This window comes from Eleginops maclovinus, chromosome 16 (genome assembly GCF_036324505.1).
Source record: "Eleginops maclovinus isolate JMC-PN-2008 ecotype Puerto Natales chromosome 16, JC_Emac_rtc_rv5, whole genome shotgun sequence".
NCBI classification, from domain to species: Eukaryota; Metazoa; Chordata; class Actinopteri; order Perciformes; family Eleginopidae; genus Eleginops; species Eleginops maclovinus.
This window is the reverse complement of record NC_086364.1, coordinates 13,466,300-13,487,592: the sequence shown is the minus strand read 5'-3', so window position 1 is coordinate 13,487,592 and position 21,293 is coordinate 13,466,300. Positions and strand designations below refer to the sequence as shown.

General features: G+C 39.4%; 1 long non-coding RNA gene across 2 annotated transcripts; it reads right to left on the bottom strand.

Moving 5' to 3' along the window:
- Positions 1-1,980: 1,980 nt before the first annotated feature.
- LOC134877691 (uncharacterized) lies at positions 1,981-8,182 on the bottom strand. 2 transcript variants are annotated; one of them, XR_010167609.1, is made up of 5 exons: positions 8,045-8,182; positions 6,067-6,342; positions 5,920-5,980; positions 3,817-4,110; positions 1,981-3,706 (listed from the first exon to the last, which is right to left on the bottom strand). It is a non-coding gene; the product is annotated as an uncharacterized LOC134877691 (long non-coding RNA). The 2 variants fall into 2 exon arrangements; XR_010167608.1 differs by lacking the exon at positions 3,817-4,110.
- Between the last annotated feature and the right edge of the window lie 13,111 nt (positions 8,183-21,293).

Here is a 21,293-nt window from a genome sequence, read left to right as displayed (position 1 = left end):
AAAAAAGACCTTAAAACCATAGACCTTACTATTGTTAGTGTCCATTAGTGTGACTGACAGGTGGCTCTTGAGGGTTTGTTATTATTCACCGGACTCTGACTCTTCATACTTGCAGAACATAAAAAAACCCTGTTATCCATCTTTCAAATCATGTGCAAAACCATATGTTTTATTTACATATTTATAGCTTCTCGATTTCCCCCAATGCGACATTGAAGAACGTACTACACTGATTCTGCATTACTGGGATTTAAGCTGGGAGGACATGTGTTTAAAGAGCTGTAAGTAATAGGGGATATTGCTGGGCCCATTACACTATGTTCAATTCATAATACGCCTACAAACCAAACCCCCCCACTGTTAAAAATGCAATTACCCAAATTGTTGTTCCTTCAAAGGACCAACAATTTACCTGAATCTATTCGTCAATTACCAGTTTGGTTTTTGGTCTGACCCCATCACCTAATGCCTTTGGAGGAAGGCCAGAATCTGATTTCCTTTTAACGCTGTCTAATGGGCTGTCGACCAATACATTATGAATGCAAACCAATTGAACACAACCGTGCTACCATCGCAATTAGAGCCTTTTTCTATTCATTGATTTTCTCCCTCTACTTTTAGCTAATGATTTTCTCCTCTTTTTATGCACGCTGGTGAATCTGTTGAATACTTTCCATTGTGGACTCTACACAGGATTTGGGATGCATTTGGAGTGCAGAGGTTTTGTTAGACGGCGCTGTTATCAAATGCTAACGTGTAATGCATCCAAGATGAGCAATGTCTCCGTCACTATTTATGAGTGTGTCTGACTAGAGAGTAGGCCGGGCTAGATTTGTGGTTGGATTCAATCATGTTTTATCCCTGATTGAGCAGAAAATATAAAAACATTTTAAAGATATATTGCTTTTTAACTGATTGTAATACTTTTTTACTCAAACACCCTGTAGACTATTTTTTTATAAACTGCTGGTTTTATATGCTTGACATTTCAGAAGTGTATATTTTGAAGCTAAAGGGAAGTGAATAACCCACTGGAGTGCGATAGGTACATAGTTTGTTTCTCCACATGAGTAAAATCTATCATGAGAAATCTGGTCAGACATTTGCTGCTGTGCACTGGAAATGCTGAAATCTGTCCTGCCACCTTGTCCACCCTCAATCTCACTCTCCACTATATCTCCCTGTGAATCTATTGCCATTCCCTTGCCCTCCTTTTTTAACATCTCTAACTGTCTTCTCCATCTCTAGCTCACATCTTTATATCACTTTCAATTTTCGCACGGTGAGATGAAAATGGAGTGGGAGAACTGGGTTGCAGGATAAGATGGAGATCTGGAGTGGACAAAAATAAAACCCAATCTCACCCAAAAAAATAATTGCCTCCTACCTCACCAAACTGCAGCGCTCCTAGCTTTCCTTGCACTTTGTCAGCAGGCCTTGCACCTGCACATCTCCAAAACATTTCAAAACCTGACATGCGACAGGAGGGTAGAACGAGACGGACCATGCACTAACCCACCTACACTCTATCGAGAATGAGATTGGACACACACCATTGCCCTTTTAAAAAAAATTTTTAAGCCACTACTTGCATCACAAATGGAGTGTTCCAGGTGAATCTGTGCTCCCAATTTGTCACGTTCAAAGTTGCAAGCCGAGACATTTTAAAGATCTAAACAATTTTAGGAGTGAAAGAGGCAGGCTCTTCAAAGGGCTTCACATTGTTTCTTTTAGATGAGTCAGCCGGTTTGATTTGGACAAATGAGAAGCAATAGGTTCTTCTATGTTGAGATTGCTCTCTATGCAGCAAGCATTGTGTGTCTATTGTGCTAAGGATGGAGCAAAGCCTCTCACAGCAGTAGGTACCTTTTAGCCATCAAAACACTAGAAACCTAACAAGGCCACGGCTTAATAAGATGACAGCTCAGTGGGAATGTTGACACAAAAATACATGGCTGCAGAACAAATAAAATGAGGGGATTTAAGCTTTGAATGACACGCGTCTCTTTATTTTCTGCTTTTTTAGATCTCTACATCTACAAGGTTACAAGTGTACGAGTATTTGTTGATAGAAGCTTGGTTGAATCAAATTCCGATTTAGTCTTCCAAACCTTTTCTCACATGTTTCTTTTGTACACAATGGGGGAAAAAAAACAGACATCTACAGATATTTTGGGCCGGCAAAGTTAGAAGGCTCCTACTTATTTTTGGAGGGTGAGCAATAAAGATCCTCCAGAGCTATAATCTAGTTGAGTGACAGCAGCACACAATGAATTTCTCCACACCTAACCAGAAGACATTCAGTAAAAGCAATGCAATTCATGAGAGGAGAACGCAGACAGCGAGCAGGGGGAGAGAAATGCACTCAGCCACAAAGAGATAAGAAAAGAGGGAAAATTATGAAAGACAGAAAAGGTGGGGAAAAAATCCCCAAAAACCTACATTTGGTTCTTCCTTCTGCACATTGTTGAAGTAGATCCTCAGTCGTTTAGGGCCTCATCCTGACTTCCTATTACTGTTACCATTGTGTGCGCCCATATTCTGGTGGTTATCAATGAAACATTTCTCAAGACAAGCCCCATGAGACAATGTATTTAACATTATGGTGACATTAGTTTGTAACTCCACACATAAGAGGACTCAACCCAGTATATACAGTACATTCACAATACATCAGCTTTTTTGTCATTTAGTACCCTATACTGTATGAACAATCTCAATGCAACAGTTGTGGACAGTATATTCAATCACAGAGCTCCTACTGGATTTCTGATATTAAATAAGACTTCACTCGTTCTATCCTCGGCTCTCTGCTTAAAAAAAAGAAAAATCCATACAAAGAACCAAACTCAGCCGATCAATCAAGGTGAGTGAGGTATATACAAATTGTTTTGGACTCACAGGAGCTACTGTAGATAAAAATATAGACACGCAAATTTCCAGCAGGATAAGGTCAGTTCAAGGAGTAAACTAGGCCACACGGCTTATCCTATGAGTTTGAGAGGGATATGAATTTGAGTTGAACTGAATGCATTGCAAACTCTAGAGGGATTTGAAGGAAAAGAAAACAAAAGCAGAAACCGGCACAGTCCGCTGTGTTGTTAGATTTTCTTCGTAAGAGCTCGTTCTAAGTGTCTTTCGATGCAGAAACATTGCTCACTCAATCATTTAAGATTTCCATAAACTCACAATTTTTTTATGGAGGATAATAAAAAGGTCTAATTCAGTGGAAGCAAATAGCACCTTGTTTCCTGAGGCGCCCGTATCTCACAGAAGTGATATCAGATTGTTCGCTGTGTGCAGCCAAATTATATTTTTGTTTGCCTCAAAGTACAAAACAATCTTGCAGACATCCAACAAGTGCTTTGAAGTACCGCTTGTATGCCAGGATGAGGCCAGTTTAATCCTCCAGAGTTGAACAATGCATGGCTCCGCTTAGTTGAGGGGAAGGGAATACTGTTTGTCTCTCTAAGAGTCTCTGAAAAATACACTTGAAGTGGTTGTCCTTTTTGTAACAAAATATCCAGATACGCAATAATAATAAATATCCATCCACATGAATTGAAAGGTGGCAACAGGAGTATTAGTAGGAAACAGTGTCTGCCGTCACAGGTGTTGGACCCAGGAAGGCTGGTTTTGTTCACAGAGCTTTTGTTCAGCCATGATAGCGATGATAAGCTTGAGCCTATTGTAACGGTCCGTTGTTCTGAAAATAGAAAGACATACAAATTCAAAACTTGTATTTTATCCTACAATACCCTATTCGTGATTTGTTTTCACTTCAAACACAAAACATTTCATGAACTCTGAACTTACAAATCCAAACACTGCCGCCGTGCAGAGAGCTCTTTTCAGACCTGTTGTCAAAGTATGTGTGCCTCTCATCTCTGGTGTCATTAGGCAGCAGCAGAGCTTGGCCCCACAATCGCTGCATGTGGAAGGAAGCAATCAGACTTTCCTCAACACTCGCTTGTCAATCAATCTGTTGTAAAGGACGAATATCCATATCTTCCTGACCATGTTATTGTCTGCAGGTCATGCTGTGGGTCAAACTCATGCTGCCACTGCGATCGCTTGCAAGTTGAAATTCACTATAAAAGGTGTTTTTGCCTGTAAATACAACATTAGCATATGAATGTGTTGAAATTAGGCTGAAAAATGGATATACCTTCTGTATAACAGTACAACCTGATCAGAAAAACAAATGTATAAATCACTTTAAATGACTGTTTGATTTATGGTGCTGGCTTGTGTAGGTATTAATTTATTAGGTACACCTGTACTGCCTCATAAAATCCAGCACTGCAATAATAAATCTTATCTTTGTTAACAGCCTGTATGAATCATTTTATGGTCATTGTAAAGTTTGAAGATTGTTTGTTTGTGTTGCTGTTATTGCACTGAATTGCTTCAAATTGCATAGGGGATCCTGGTAAGTGCATTACGTGTAAGTGCAACATGGGCAATGTCTAACTGCACTGTGACCTCACATGCTCTACAATACAACATATTTTAAATCTGTTTTCTGAAGGATATTTTGCAGACTGAAGTTGAATTCAACCTTTCAAATGAACAAACGACACCCTCAATTCTTCTCATCTGCTTTTGTTAAATTGCCTTGAAGCTCAAATCTGCTTTCTCACTATGATTGATCTACCATCTGTCTTAACTATGCTCCTCATTTTTCATTGATCTGCTTATGCTGGATTGTTTCTATTGCTACTGTAATTGTGTGATGTGTTGCTATCTGTATAGCCATTGTTTTTTTGCTACAATAACTGAGTTAAATTCTCATTTACTTCTAATTGAAATATACTTTATTGCTTGATTTAACCATTAACATGCTTTAATGTATGTTGTCTCGTGTCCTACCGTGATCCAGCTCCTCCATGCAGTACTATTGCCTGTTAAAGATTACGACCCTATTTATAAAGGCTCCACTGACAAACATGTTGAATCATAGGCTGAAGGTCATTCATTTTCCAGAACACTTTTTCTGAAAAACACATTTTCCTTTTTTTTTTTCACAGTGGCACTATTACTTTATGAGACACCTCTTCCTTTTGCTGCAATGGAAGATCGAGTTTTTTTACACTAAGTATTTTCTTCAGTCCTTTCCATTTCCCCCATTTCCTCACCTAAAAAATCTATTCGCAGACTCTCTCTGCCCTACAGTGCTGCTCCTTAGTCACTGAATCAGCCTGTACAGAGTGTACAAGCACAACACTAGTCACCCAACAAGATGTGCTTTCAGTTTTCTTCGCACCAAACATAGGAAAAAAACTGAATCATGCACACCCTTAAACCAAAAACAATGAACTTGATGCAAATGAGATAGATCCTCAGCCTGGCATTGTGATATAGATGTTTAAATGTTTTGTTAAAACAGTAAATATCAACTGCATGACTTGAGACGAGATGGTACATTTTAAATTGACCGCATTTATAGAAGAGTGCATTCCAACCCTATGGGGAAGAGCTTTAACATTTTCCTATGATCACATTCACACATACATTGATACTTTAATACACACATGCTCTACACAGAGGCCAGTTTTGACCCTTGTATAATAAAGGTTGATCATTGTTTTCTCTTCAAATGCGGTTCTGTCTTGGGATCAAAAATCCCTTTACCACTGAAATGCACTTAGACTATCACTGAAATGCACTTGGAAGCAAACAATAACAATGGCTGGATCCATTCCATAGTACGCTTGGCAGGATTTCTAGAGGTCAATGTGGATTAAGAAGTTCAAAGGAAAAAACCTCATTTGGTTACAGTGCAACTAAAATCTCAATTTTCATGAAAGAAAAAGACCCGGTTGCAGCAAAACCCTACACCAAGTCAAAAGCATTTGGTTTTTTAAATGTAATTAGATTTTTTTCAAAACAAATGCTATGTAGCTGAATTGAACTTACATTGTAAGTCATTGGTCTGTCATCTTTCAATTGCCACGCTGTACTGGATCACTCAAAGCCTCTAAAGCAGATAAAAACATTTAGGTGAAATGTATTATAGCTGAAGTAGATGATCAGAATATTAGCTGTTTTTACTTGGACACTTACGTTGTGACTCTGATGATTCAGTTTCTTGGGTGGTAAAAAAGGAGATACAGTTCTGTGCCATGCTGAGGCAGATGGTACAGAATGTGTAGCTGCAGTCTCCTGAACACAACCCAGAGCACACGTCCACACACATCTGGCAGCAGATGTCACAGCAGTGTTCAGAGCAGTATCTCCAGTAGTCACACACACAAGAGCAGCCACCAGCCGCTCTGCAGTCCTCCTTACTTTGCAGGCAGGAGTTGCAAGGCTTGCAAGACTGTAACCCCATGGGTCTGCCTGTTAAAAATACACACAGACAAGGGGAGACGAGTTATTGGAAGAAATCACTGTCTGGAAAAATGGACTCCTTTTCAAGTCTCGAATTGGAATTGCGGCTGTATACAAAAGAAACTCGGTGGGAGAAGAAGATGCTTATAATTGACTGTCAGCCTGTCCTCAGCATTGTACAAGTTTCCTGCTAGCTCAAGTTAAGCCCAAAGTTCTTGCAGTATTTGCGGATGTCTCTGTGAACCGTTTGTCCTAACTTTAGATAAAATGCTTGATGTCATACTTTGATCCCTGAGGCCTTACTCCAGCCTGCTCCGCCATCTCCAACATTCATACGATAAGGAATGAAGTCAGCCTGAACAGCAATTCTACCCTTCAAACAAATCTTTAACCTCAAATGTCATTCCAACAGTGTTATTCTGTGTTAACACAAACTCTAAATACTCATCACACCAAAGAAGCATTCTTTTCCTCTTCTGGGCTTGAAATTCAACAGAGACACTCTTTCTAAGGCGTACTTGTCACGGGGCCTTCAAGGTAGAGATGGTGGGAAGCAAGGATAATGAGCAATGCAGCATGAATGAATAAACACTGATTTAATTATGACAAAAGTGCTACCAAACACCCAAGTTTCTGGACAGAATATAACGACTAAATAATGAGAGGAAAATAATGATTTCTGGATTTATGTGGAAAGGCCAAATACCTTTGGAAAGATGGAAACATTTGGAACAGAGCAGCCAACACGACTTGCCTCTTTGATCACTATTCGGGTAAAAACTACTCATTCTGAGAACATTCAGAGAAAGTGAACTGCTGGACAATGATCCCTCTGGATTTCTGGTTTAGAGAATGCAGTAAGTAAGTAATGTAATTTGACCTACATTCCTGGGAGGAGTAGCACAGATATAGTCAATAATTGTCTAAGAGATAATTCATTATCTCCTTGCAATATTTTTACTTCTAAATGATAAAGAAACTCACATTTGAAACCATTTGATAAAGAAAAAAGAACATTCAAGAAAGCCCAACAGAAAAACAGTGAATAGGGCTTGAAAATTAAACTTTTAGTATGGAAATGTTGACTACTTTGTCTTAATACAGGACGGGATTACAGGTACTCTGCCTTCCTACTTGTGCGTATCCTCAACAACCTATTTCCTTTTTATTATCTGAGGCTTGTGACATACCCCTTCACATCAGAGTTGAATTTAGGCCATGTTAACTTGTTTTGAAACCCATTGACAGGGATGACCTCGACACATTGTGCTCAACCTATCTGTTGTTCCCTAGACATCTGTTTGTACAGACCCTCACCTTTACTAAGTACTCGCAGGCAGGCAGACGTTTTTATAGAACATGTAGTTTGATACTGTCTCTGTGAAATGGTTTCCCTCCAAAATAGTAGAACCCTTAACACTTTGCAGTTTTATAACCATTTTATATGTGATTTTGAAATACACCCCTCAGACCCATTTTGTTTTATGTCTGTACTTTTTCATTCTAAAACTCTATAAAAACAAAGTTAACAAATAAATAAATCAAGATAGCAATAGTATACCATATGTTTCGAAACAATTTGGAGGAATAAATATATTTTTGTTTGTTCTTAACAGTACATTTTATGGAGAAAGCAATGTGCAGAGTTATTGTAATGATCCCGTTTTTACACATCAAATAAAGGCTGACGTAAAAAAGAAAGAGCACTTACTTTGCACACTGAAGTTTGAAGAAGTATCCTGACTTTCCAAGTGAGAGTAAAACAGATACTTCAGTGCCACACTGATCTTACATGATCATCATTACATCAACAGTCTGAAGCCAAACCCATTGATGAGATACACCCGCGTCTTAAAGGCAACCTCTGGAGTCAATAGGCTGCTGTGGGAGGGTCATCAGCTGATAAGGCTCAGCTGTGCCCTCAGGACATGGAAGCTTGGCCCAGTGTTCCTTCTGTCTCTCCCTTCTTACAGCTCAGCCTACATTTCCCTTTGGTGTTTAACCTCAGATACCTCGAAAGCAGCACAAAAAAATGTTTCCACCTCTCAACCACTTCCATAACAACACTGCACATACTTGATTTGATTATTTGATTAGATTTCATGTAAGTAATTTTCTATATCTAAACTTATAATAGTTTCAATTGTTTTTATTTGACTTTTTATCTCCTTTAACTGTGTTTATGTATGCACCATGTAAACCGAGACACATTTCTCGTATGTGTTAACCTATTTGGCAATAAAAATGTTTCTGATTTTCAAGCATTTTGTTCATTTTACAAACACAGAACAACACAACCCCAAGGCACATACAAAAACAAACTAACAAAAAAGGTATTCAGGACATACAGTAGAGTGGTAGTGGTGTTCAACCAATGATCCAATTGACGGACCTGAACCAGCACCCCATGTACGTAATTGTATATGGCATATACCACACTGACATACGCCCATTCATCACTGCAATACACATACAGGAAATGAGCAGTTAAGGTAAAGTCCTTATATTTACTTTTATATTTTCTCAGAGCCATTTGTGTGAGGCATGTAAAAAGCAAATGTGTTGAATGGTGCTCTCAATTATTGTTTATTTTGTCTCCATAAATGATGGCATACTTAATTTGTGATTCACACTGACAAGCCACCTGTGTGGTGGGCGTGGCTAATAAAGGGCCTTCCTGCACGCAGCTGCGCTGAGTTGCAGAGTGAGTGCCATGAGAAGCAGCAGAGAGTCTTTTTGTCTTTTCCTTGTCCTCCACGTTCGGTGCACCCCACAGTTGAGTTTCACAACGAGTAGCCGCTGTAACGGGCTGCTCTGCTAAACAGGCCAGTGCTACACAAATAAACAAATAGAAAAGCAATGTGGAAGAATACAGTCAGCATTCCTACACATACAGCACATTGCATCTTTGCTGTTAATGGACATGTTATTGTATAGTTTGCCTTGAATTTATGACATTTTACACATATTGCATATGTTTCTTTATTGCCTTTGTACCCATATTTCTCTTTTCAAACTAGTTTTTTTTTTTTTCAAGCCCCAGGAGCATTTCACAGCTGACAAATAAACCTTGAAACCCTTATATCACTTAAACATATTGTACTCCTCCACGTTACACGTTGTATAGTAATGTCTTTAGTACAATAAGAATGGATCGTACAGGAAGTTATATTGAAGATGATTTATCAAACTCAAAATAACTTCAGTATGTGGCAGATGTGTCATTTCATTTTATTAAGTCTTCAACCGTCTTTAAAAACAGATGATTCCCTTCCATAAAATAAACAATGATCCAGTGATAAAAACACTACCCAGGAAACAGATTGCCTTTATATTTTTACTTACATATTGTATTCTCACAGGAGCTATACTCATCACGGTTAATCAAGGACAGAGAACAGACTACATCTGTTCACATGGCAGCTCTCCTGACATTTTATAATTTCCCTTTCTTATCTATCATTTTGTCTCTTTCTCTCTTTCACAAGCCTCCTGTTTTTCAGTAAAACACATTCCTTCTTGTTTTCTATAACAAAAATATCAGCCCACTGTGTGTGACAGTAGAACGTCAGTGAAGCAGATTTGACCTTGACGACTTTGAGAGTAAATTGACAGTAATAAAAGGTTGTTGCGAGCTATTGTTGGCCCTAGGGCATCTATTAATGAATGACATGAGCAGCTGTGAGATTTGGGGACAGGCAGGGGAGGAAGACTGATGGAGGACAGGTGACAGCAGCCCACACACGGCTCTCACCTGTGATGAGCTCAGTGGCCGGCACCTAGCACAGGATTCCCACTTAAACATTCTATGGCATTTACTCAGAGGGCTGCATCCAGACACTAATGTGCACTCAAGCATCAAGCAATGTAGGCTACAGAGGTGTTAAAACACACAGCCACCTACAAACACTGGCCGTCTGAAAACATTCTGTCAAAACCTTGTGTTTCCTGTAGAATAAATCACCAGCTATTTCATTACATTATTCATGTGCTAAGTAGACCCCTCTGCACCTGAGGGTGACTAGCATTTTTTCACCTCCCACTCACTCTGACTCTCATACCTGGATCATGCACTGATACAAACCCTAGTGACAATTCAGCTTAATCCCCAGCCTTCCCTGGTTCTGTGCATCCCGGGGAAGTGAATTGTTGTGAGTGTGGAAATGAGGCTATTTCAGGCATTCTGTATTCAACACACTGAAAGTACCACACAGTTATGGGAGTTCTTACACTGCAGCAGAATTTGTCTGTCTTTTTCACTGATATCAGGGATAATTATAGATAATGAATTGATTGGGGTGATAAGTGTCAGACCACTAATGGAATGCAGTACTTAACCTCCATAATCCCTTTGTGCACTTCACTTAGTGTCAGGATAATTAGATTAATGCTGCTGATACCGCCTTTTCTCGCAGACACCAGTTTACACACTCCTGCACATATGCAAACATACACTGTGCCCAAGGGATTTGAATGAACTTGTCAACACATTTGAATGCATGGACATACAAGAGGGAGATAACTTTCAATAAAAATGGTATGTAGCTGAAATGTAAATTGTTTGAACACTAGTTGTGCTGTGGAGCAAGGTTTTTATTAAAGGGTTTTTTAACTGCACAAGACATTAGCATACATCTGTAATGAGTCCTCTACTATCCAAAAGAGGTATCACAAGAAATATCGCATTGGATAGTTGTAATTAAAGTTCCATCACTTCAACACTTGGCTCAACAGCGGCAGGCATGATGTCCACGATGTTCTTCTACAGCCTGCCTTGGGATGATGACTCAAGATAAGCAATGAGTAACAGTTTAAAAAGTAAAAACAGTGAGAGATTCACTGAACCTGTCAGAGAGGATATGGCAGAGCTGGTTGATATACGACAGCAAGGAGGGCATGCAGCATAGCGGGCGACTCCAGCATTTCATCAGGATTGGCAAGACACTCATATGTTACCCGAGCCATCGCCTAAGGGCTCTGCTTCACCACCTGAATCCCTACATCACTCCTATCAACTGGATAGAAAGCAAGATCTAATTGGCAGGTAGGATGTCACATTCAGAGATGACAGGGGGAAAAGATGTTAGCAGGGAGAGGCCTTGGTAGGTATCGGTTAAAGTCCTTGTGTGAATTTAATTCTAAGAAATACTGCAATGCGTGGACTGCCATTACATTATGTTCAGATATCCATACTAACTCAATCCCTTTTTTAAGGTTATCTTCTTTATTATGGTTATAATAGCATCTTCCTTTTTAAGGTTAGGATTAATTAGTGTGAACATGGAAAACGTGATATTTGCTTTAAGCTCCACTCGGCCTACGACTACCTTCACAGGGCCACTAACCGCATGACTTTGTTTGAGCATCAACACAATGCTAAACACTGTTCACCTTCACACAGATGAACCTCTCTGGGATTTATTTAACCACAGCAGCTACAACAGAGCAGGGTTAGTTTTACTGTACTTCCTTACTAAATGTTTTTGGAAGTAGTTGTTGAGGCATACTCTCACTCGCCACTTGGAACTCCATCCTGTGTAGAGATTTGTATGGGTAACCTCTCCAGAGGGCTGCTTCTTTAACTGTTATGCTCCTACCAGTCAAGGACACCCTGGCCATCTGGAGCTGTGTAGGACCTTTGGGCCAGTGGCGACGCTACCACCACAGAAAAAATGAAATGGCCAATTCTGTTTGGCTCACCTGATTAAGACTGGCCCACTGGGTCCACAGAGGTGTCTGTGTCCAGAGGGCATCAATTTATATCATCTGAGTCACATCTTTTTTTGTTGTCCCATTTACTTTGGTATGTTACTTTCCTCAGACAGCATGATAACATCAATCTTGATGTTATGATTTTGAATTCAAATAAGATATTAAAGGGTACATTCACACATTATTACTGTGTATTTCTAAGAAACCGCTGATGAAACATGTGACATTGAGGCTTTCGATCATGTTCAGATCTCATCTTGCGGTTGTTGATTAGATCATTTAGAAACGTTTGACCAGGGAGTGTTTCGACATCAAATGTTTCAGACAGTGATGTATGTTTTTCTGCTCAGCTCAGACAACAATTTCTACCCCTGTTTACCATCTAGAGACCAACTACAGCATTTCCATCATCACCTCTAAAGTATCATGTGGTGTTGATGCTGGCTTTTCATAATGACTGATGTCATCTCTGGCACTTTCATTTACTGTTCAAAGTGATGGACAAATGCCCAGAGTGTGCCAAGAGACCGTGTCATCATGATGTCTGTTTGAAGAAGTGTTTCTGGCACTTAACATGCTGGCAGGGTGTCTGTCTCTTTGTGGCCCACGGTAAGGCGAGACGATCGATTATGATTGGTTTCTCAGCAAGTGGTCAAGCTGACTTGGTAATGTGTGTTGACATGGAGATCAACTGAGCCTACTCAAGCAGCTGGTATTAATCAAGAAATAAATAACAACTGTTTGTTATTAGCAGCCACTAAAGGCTCATTCCCTCTCATTAAGCAAAACACCCACCCGCGGCAGCGCTTATGTGGCAACAAACTAGTCTTCCGTACCAAACTCGCCCAGACTGATGTTGTTATGGCAATAGACAAGGCAGTGTCGTGCATAGTCAAACCTCAACCTTTGAACAAGGCTTTGAATGTTACTGCTATCCTTTACTGAGGAATTGAATCATAAGAACATTGCCTCCTTTTTTCTTCTTCCATTAAAATAACTACTTAGAACTGGCATTAATGGTTCTGTTCTGGCAACTCTTTTTGCTGCTGATACCTCCTTTTTGCAGACACTAGCTTACACACTCCCACCAACACACAAACATAACTTGGGCCTTAGGCACTTGAGTGAACTTGTCGACACATTTGAATGCAAGGACATACCTTAGTGTGTTACACAAGTGAGCGGTAGAGCAGTGCAAATACATTCGTAAATGTTGCGGAAATTGTATTTTTTTTAACACCAGTAGTTCTGTGGAGCATGAAAAGTCAACCTTTGCACATGGCTTTGAATATTACTCTTATCCTTGAATATTACTCTTATACAAATTAAATATACAGAACATTGCCTTCTTTTCAACGTGCATTAAGATAACTACTCAAAACTAAATTTTATGGTTTTCTTCTGGCATATTTTTAACCTGCTTCTTTTTGAACTTGAGGATAAAGTAATGCAGGTGAAAAATCACACAAAACATCCCATGAAATCTGTGAAATCGGGCCAGGATTTTCAGGTGGGAAGGTCAATGGACCCTTACTACCCCCCTATTTTCAGCACTATTACTCGAATTACACCCATTTCTGAACTAAGCTGTCATCTTGATCTTACACACATAAAATCAGGCCAGAGCCGTCAAGTTATGAGACAATTGGGTTAGGTAATGGGCCTATGGCTCCCTTGTGCTGACCACACTCATTTTCTCTACCTTAATTATTATGGCGACAAAACATGTGCATGGACGGATGGACACAGACATATTACTAAAAAAAGGAGCATTATGATGACACACAATCTGAAAACGATTCCAGCATCTCGCTCATTTTAGTGTCAGCTGTATAAATGCCTCTGTATTCTTTCTACATTAGAGGCACGGAGAACAATCTAATCAGTTAAAAAAAGACATGTCCTGCTAAATGTAGCATCCCAATCTCTCTGTTTGTGTAAACCATGCATACTACTGAACCTTGCTTAGCATTCAGCACTTTCTCTAGTCCATTCATCAAAAGGACCAGTGCTCTTGAGAGTGAGAAGATTTATACACCATGGAAGAGAGGTGGAGAATTAGCCCAGATTTATGAGCACAAACCGCAATGGCAAGGCACTGGCAGCTGCTACTTGACATTTGAAATAGAGAATGTGAAAGAAAATTGGAGACGGGGGAAACAGGAAATTGGAATAACAGAGAGGTGGAGAGGGACTGACAAATGAATGAATGAGACATGAGCTGGTCCAGGATTAGAAAAGGTATGTGATTGGGAAAGCTAATTTCAATGTTATAAGGCTATTGAAGACACGTTTTCAATCAAAGCAGTTTGGTATTATAGGTGAATGGAACATCAATTTTTGCTTTTTGTTTCACATTGAATAAAATGCCATATATTGATTTATAATATAAAAGGGTAAGATAAATATATCCCACTGAGAATCAATATGTTATATTGATATCAAAAGGCAATGTGGTGAACTTCCCCTCGCCTGAAATAACCTGATTGGTTTACTAAAATGCAAGATATACAGTAAAGTCCCAGTTCATCAGCCTTCGAACTATACTCCACTGACATTTAAGGGTTGAAAACATGGTCCCCTTAATGAGAAAGTACGACCGTATGCATTGATTCTCAGTGATTTCAGGGACACCATACTTTAGCAGAAGTGATAATCATGATAGGTAAAGAAAACATCGGTTCAGACTTTGGCTGAACAGCAGGGCAAAAAAGAAATCCCAAGAAGCACTGTAAGGCATTTCAGTGGGTCTGTGGATGAACAAAAACAAATGAAAACCACAAGAGTACCATCAAGCTAAGAGTAATTTGTTAGTTTTCTGATATGTAAGTAAAAAACTGATTACCTAAAATGCTATTCTCTATGCGCATAAAGTTTAGCAGATATTCAAAGTTTGAATTGGTCCAGTAATGCATATATTCATAAGAGTGTGCTGCCATCTCACTAACTTTAGGAAATGAAAGAGCCTTTTCTTCAGACCAAGAAGATGGCTTACTGTATAAACCCTTCTACTATAAAATTACACAACCCACGTTCACTGGCTCTATTTGTACATAGAACTTTTTAAAAAGCTGGTCATTTTCCTTGGTAGAAGTAAAAAATTGTTACCAGGACATGGATGCCCTGAGAAGGCCATGCCACATTGGGAAGCTACCGTTCTCACCTTTGCTTTGAAGGCTTGCTGGGATGGCTGAAAGACAAGACAGAGGTGATATAAAGCAAAGAGCGGGTTTTTCTGGCTCTGGCAGTGTATGAAGTCACATCCACTCTTGGTGAACCGTGTTGAGGTGACACAGAAGCACAGAGGACAGTCAGTGCATGGCCTTGCGGCACACATTCACATCCAAACTAAGTCCACATCTCACTCCATTAGGGTGCCGGTGGCTTGCACTCTACCTACCTTCATCATGATTACCCCCCATCCAGTGTGCAACAAAACATTGGAGGGTCCTGGTTGGGGACAATCCCTGTCAACACTAGTCAGACACGTCTTGGCTTGATGGAAAGAGCCTCAGGAGAAGGCTAGATGGCACTGGACTACAGCTCTTTGTAACTGAAAGTTGTTGCTGCAAGGATTGGTGTTTGGGGATGACAGGCCAAGAGAGGAGAGCCTGCATTCACACAGATCATCTCCTTCTGTCTGATGCTCTCTCAAGATGGTAGATCAGACAGAAATTACATAAGATATGTACTTTTGTGATATGACCGCAGAACCGACAGAACACATTGTTAGGTCACAAGACACATCTTGACCTACCTAAAATAGACCAAATATCTGACATTGACATTACAGAACTATATCAACCTGAAGGCTTCCCTGGGTATTTCTTTATGTCAAGATTTATGAGATGAGATTTTACTATTTTATTCTGGCAGCCATTGTTGAGTCAGAAACAACAGAGTTAAATCAATAAAGACCTGCGAGAGCAGGACAGCAGGTCCAGATCAGAATCTATCCAGCAAACGTCAAGAGTCTACAGATCTCTCTCGTTTTTCTAAGAAGTCTTTTGTGGTCATTTTGTAAAAATAGCCCGACATAAATTACACTTGAATTTACTTAATTATCACTTGATCTTAGCATAATTACTTTGGGATGGCATCAGCTGAGGCACAACAGTCTCTTTTAGTGGAGTTTTCCATATAGGTAGTGTTGTATTGTGTGCGTATAACATATAAGAAACACGAACATGAAATGATCAAGATGAAGCTGTTTCTGATGTGTTTGACTATGATCCCTTGACAGTAGAAAACCCCAGGATGAAACATAAAGACTGTGCGTTTGGGAATAGATACAGGCTCAATTGTAGGCTATTGAGTCTGTTAAAGCCTGCAGGCATTCTTCGTGGAGTTTTGGAGCCTGACTGTATATGTCAGATGTAGGCTGTTGCATCAACAGGAAATGATAGTTAACTTCCTTCTCTCATTGCCTGAGGTGGAAAATAAAAGTGAAAATGTGTTGTTCATTCCAAGAATGTTGTCAAAAAGACAACCACAAGCCTGCTCAGTGGCTAATGTTTAATGGACTTAAAGGACATGATTGCGTTTTGGCATTCTATCAAATTTTTAAAGCCATATTGAGTGCCAGGAGAAAATGTTTGACTCCTTTTTCCTAATGACACAAACGACCTCCATCGTAAGCCCATGCCTACTGAAGTGACTGCAGCTGTCCAGTTTTTAAAAATATGTCTTGACGTCACAAGGACACTAATTATGTTTTTGATATAATCACTTCAGAAAAGCTCGCGATGATTAGCTCAAGTGGCTTTCTCTAATGAAAATGATGTCTTGCTTTGTTAACCTTGTGTGGCTTTAACAGTCAGGTGTTAAACAGTTTAAAGACGTGGGCTGCATACTGAAAATACATTTTTCTTCATCACAAATTTAAACCCTTAGCCTGAACAACTCCATCAAATCTCTTCAGCCTTGATGCTTTTATAACTGGGTTATGGTTGGAAGTGCTTTACTGCCCACTTTATTGTTGCTTTATGAAAATCAATATGTCATTTTATGGCAAATCTTACAAATACCTTCAATAAACTGTTAATGGGTCATCTAATCTCCTGCGGCCAATTACATTAGGAAAGAGGAAGGGAGCAGTCTTTCAAGCCTCATTTACAGGACAGGATCACATTGCTAATGTTTTAATCTCTCTCTATTGGGAATCATTTCTTAATGACAGTCAGCTGAAAAGCTTTTGCAAAACATCTGTGAGAATCATCGCTGTCATAACTCAGTCTAACCAATTGTTAGTATGTCAAGCTGTATGCTACATTATCGTTTTGTTCATGTCTAAATAGTGATTGATGTCAGTCACTTTGAGAGCAAACTTTTCTAACTGACACTGCACAGTGGATGCAACTTAACATGATGACATATGCTCTAACTTGCCATGCAGTTTGAGAGGGATGAGTCACTCCTTATTTTATAGTCATCTCATTTACACTGTGATTGTGTTGACAATAAGAGGAGGAGAGGGTGCAGAGCATTTGGACTGAATGCTAATGTTTGTATACACCTTGTCTTGTGCTTTCGAGACAGCCTAAACAATGCACAACCCACATGGGAACTCTCCAGCACAACCACATTCATTTACATTACACTACAGGCCAAAACCACATAACTCATTCTGTCAATGCTAAGCTACTTGGGCATTTCAATTGGCTTTAGTTTAGCCAGCTAGTATGTTACTATGTCATCTGTAGAATGTGATTATTCCAACCAATTGATATGATTACAAGCGCCATAATTCACTGTTTTTGAAAGGCAGCTAATGTATGCAGACCGAAAAGACAATAGTTTCATCTCTGTGGGATTGACACAGATGGGTCAAACATGCTGTTTTCATTGCACAATTCTGCCCATGCTTGCTGTGAATATACGAGTATTGGTTTTGGAAATCATTCGCTTTCAAAACCCGCCTCCAGCAATGCCAAGCTGTAAAGGCAACCTGTAAAAAGGCACCAACTCCACATGGTCTTTTACCATAGTGTTAAAGCCAATATAGGGATTCTCCTCTGTTTAGATGTTGCGTTGAATAGGTATGCTGCAACAGCATCATACACACAGGAGACTAATGGCAGTGTTGGCTGAAGGGAAGAATTTTGCATGCTAAAACCAGTGTGAAATCAAAAGAGACCTCTGGCTTCTATATCTCTATTCATCCCACCTAATCTTTACTATGCCCAGGGTATTTTATAATGCCATGATATACCATGGCGAGGTTTATGGGCTCAAGGATTTAGCAGTATGATGCGATCAGCCAAAAGGCAGAGTTGAGAAGTGGTAAAAAATGATTTTGCTCTGCATGTAAATAGCTGTTTTAATTACCTTCCAGTTCCAACAGCTGCATATGAAGATGACATAAATGACCTTTATCAGCCAGGGACCTAAAACTTACCAGGGACATGCTCTCTTATTATTCTTCCTCCTATTCACATTTTTACCTCCCTTCGTTTACAACGATCCAAACTGTGTTGTGATTTATGAATTACTTTCCATGTGCAAGGAAAAAAAAGCAGTCATAATTGTTGATTTGTTGATTAGATTTATTTTCAGAGCAAACTCATAACTCTGCAGTGCAATGTGGTACACATTGATTGTTTCACTATTTATGTGGTGCTGTTAACAATTGCACTCATTCTACATCTCAAAATGACCATATGTAATGAAAGTAGGTTCTTAATATGCTGCAGAGTGCTGCAGCTGTCACACTATCAGCTGCTAAAATGGAGCGAACTAAATGAGAGAAAGGACAGAAAAAACAGAAACACAATAGCAGTGCTTTCTAATGCAAGCTATTCATTCTAAACAAGGATTTGGAGAGGAAGTAGAAATAATAAATTGAGGAATCAGTCTGGTGAAGGTCACGGGGAGTAACACAGGAAGGAGCAATAGTTCCGAACATAAAATAGGACACAACATTCACTAAACAAATGTCAGGTTGTCACAAAGCACGGTGGATTTATGAAAGGAATTGTGTTGAAAGTAAACAGTGTGATAAAGATTTGGCCCTGGAGTGGCAGTATATAGCAAAATGAGAAGTCATAATGTAATTCTTTGACTTTGCAATGACCATTAAATGTAATGTCAGTGAATGTGTATGTATACCATTTCATGTTCTCATTTCTCTATAGTGGGCAGAAATTGCCTGTAGCAAAGCACAGAATCAATCCCAATAATGTTGCATCTTTCAGGGTGTGCAGTTTCTCAGACAACTTGAATGAAATGCACCCTTCACATCTCCAGTTTAAGACATTCAATTTCCAGCTGCTTCTTGGGGCAGAATGCTGCAGTGAAAGATCAATGCGAAATGACTGGAAAATTGCTAATGTTATTTACATCAAAGTGAGACTGGAGGAGACCAATTATGCCGCTGATTCAAGGCAATATTCCTAAGTGAGTTGTCCCTTGGGTGACAACCATATAACATTCTGATACTATTAACATTCTGAGAGCCACCCAGTTTCTTTTAAGCAAACACTGAGATAAGAGGCATTTGGTTTGCTGTAGAGGTTATATACTATTGTTCATGATTATGTATATAGAAATGTATGGTGAAATCCTCCTAAGCCTAAAAGAGGCACAAATACATGCAAATAATATTTGTTTGTGAGGGTAAAACAGATCTAGGGGTGTGACATAGAATGTGATATTACCCTCTGATGTCTTTGCTGAGACACAGCTATGCATCTTGTGGTGGCAGTGTGGTTGTATTTTTCATGTTTCAATTTGCAGTTGGAGTTTACTTCTGTCTCGAGGAAAGAGCTGTGAGATGATCTGTTACTGTGGAGAAATCTGATTTTCTCTGCGAGATGGTATAGATGAGGTGTCAATATGGATGCAGCAACATGTGTATTGTATCTATTTGTGTGTGTGAGAGGGAGTGTGTGTGTGTGTGTGTGTGCTGGAACTTGTTAGGGAACACATTATTTTCTGAGGGGAGCACACTCATATTGGAAAAACAATAATAGCAACATGTGTGACAAATAGCAGCAGTGTCTACACAGGAACACATAACAGAGTGAAGAACAAAGCTGAAGCAAATGGCTGGTATTACCACATTTGATTGGCAAAGACTGGTAATCCATGGCAACTTTGCAGTATCATGCCTGCATGCATAAGTGAGGCAGCATCGGGCCAATCTTAAATAAAACTCATTTCAATCAAGCCATTTCAAATCAGGCAAGCTGATGAAAAGGGAACAGCTTTCAAAAAGCCATGGTGTTTTCACCATCTCCCTGACCAACATGAGTATTGCTGTAGCTATGATGCTGCAATTAACTGCCAATTGAGAAACTGCTTTAAAAAGATCCTAATATCAAAAGGATAAAACATAATCTAATGACTCAGATAATTACAAATGAGTGAGAAAAAGATTGGTCTATCTAAGTCCTACTAGAACCACCAAGTGAATGTCACATAAAAGCATACTTATAACAAGTTGTGTTATCTCAAACTCACTCTTCAATGCTATACAGAAAAATTAAACCTGATTGACGAAAAAATAAGTGTAATATAATCTTATTTTTGACGTTCTTTTAATGAGAAGTCACTTGTTGTCCAAGGCTGTTCAAGGCTGACCATGAAATTGAATTTTCTAAAGAATGTTACACCATTTTGTTTGTTGGTCCGTGTCACCAAAGCAAAATGGTATGGGAGTTTCAAATCATTTAGACGATCATGCCATTTATATGTTTTATTTCCCTTTTTTCTTTCAATACTGTTGGTTGTCATTTAAACTGGAAATACTGTATGCTTTAATTGAACACATTGCTCACATTTCTATGAAAATGAAAGACTTTTGTCCTTGTGATGTTAGCGGACAAGTACATATATATATATATATATATATATATATATATATATATATATTTATATATAAATGATCTGAAACACCGTAATCTAAAGGGTCTAAACTTGACAAGTAAAAGTATTTATTTGCATACGTGTAAATGTCAGTTACACAATACCATATTGCGTGGCTTGTCACATCAGGAAGGCTGTTTCCTTTGCTGTGGAACAGCTATAAAGACGGAGACAGAGCACCTGCCCTGGTGCCTGAGCACTGTTCCCAACAGCTTGCTAATGTCAACCTGCCTGATACGCACAGCGGGGTGGGGGCTCTAAGACAGCAGCAATTTTCCACTGCATGCGAATGAGACTGGAGAGCAATCTGCTGGCCTAAGAGCCTCATAATCAGCACATCATTATCAGGAGGGGATTGGTGCAAGGTGGTGGCAGCGAGGCGG